Genomic DNA, 907 nt, shown 5'->3' on the forward strand with positions numbered 1-907 from the left:
TTTCAGACATATTTTTGTTGTAGCTTGATCAAACATTTTCTATTGTCCTACTTGCACATGAGTGCGTGCACACCCACCCACTGGAAATGGCTTTTTCTATTCTTCAGCTTGTGCTATGCAGTAAAAATGGTTATAAAAATAGCAACATGGCAACAGTTGCTTGCACATGTGGATGTCATAAACATTTTGTGTTCCTTTACAGCCAAACTCAATCCAAGACACTGTCGCAGCAGTGGGCCCACTCCAGGAGCCGGCACGGAAGAGAGGCTCTCAGGCACCAAGGTGATTTGCAAATTGCAAATATTACATACGATGTGAATTAGCTGTAAATTAAACACACGAGTGTTTTCTTTATAAGTGACATATATTTCGGAGGAATTTCTTCACAGTAAGAGTGATTAGACATTGGAATGGACTGCCCAGGGAGGTGCTGGAGTCTCAGTCTCTGAAGGTTTTTAAAGAAAGACTGGATGTGGCACTTAGTGCCACGGTCTAGTAGACATGGTGGGTTTTGGTCATAGCTTGGACTCGGTGATCGCAGAGATCTCTTCCAACCTTACTGATTCTGTGATTCTGTGATCTACAGACATGGACATAGGATCTCTGCTTAAAAACAAACCAAACCAAACCAAACCAACAATAACAAAAACCCAAAACAACCAAAAAACCCCCAAAACAACAAAAAAAAACCCAAACCAAAACAAAAAATCCTATATAGTTTAAAAAAAAAAAAAAGCAAACACTTTTTCAGGGTTGTGAGGAATATGATCCAGGAGATATCCCAGCGGTATCAGAGGCCTCTCCCAGCTCCCCTTAGCCATTGCCCACCAGGGTCTCCCACTGGCCCAGCCAGCCCCCTCCCCAAGCCCCAGGTCCCTGGGTGGGTACCCCTCACTCGCCATCGAGC

Source organism: Lichenostomus cassidix, chromosome 2 (assembly GCF_008360975.1).
Source record: "Lichenostomus cassidix isolate B80296 chromosome 2, HeHo_3.0, whole genome shotgun sequence".
Classification (NCBI taxonomy): Eukaryota; Metazoa; Chordata; class Aves; order Passeriformes; family Meliphagidae; genus Lichenostomus; species Lichenostomus cassidix.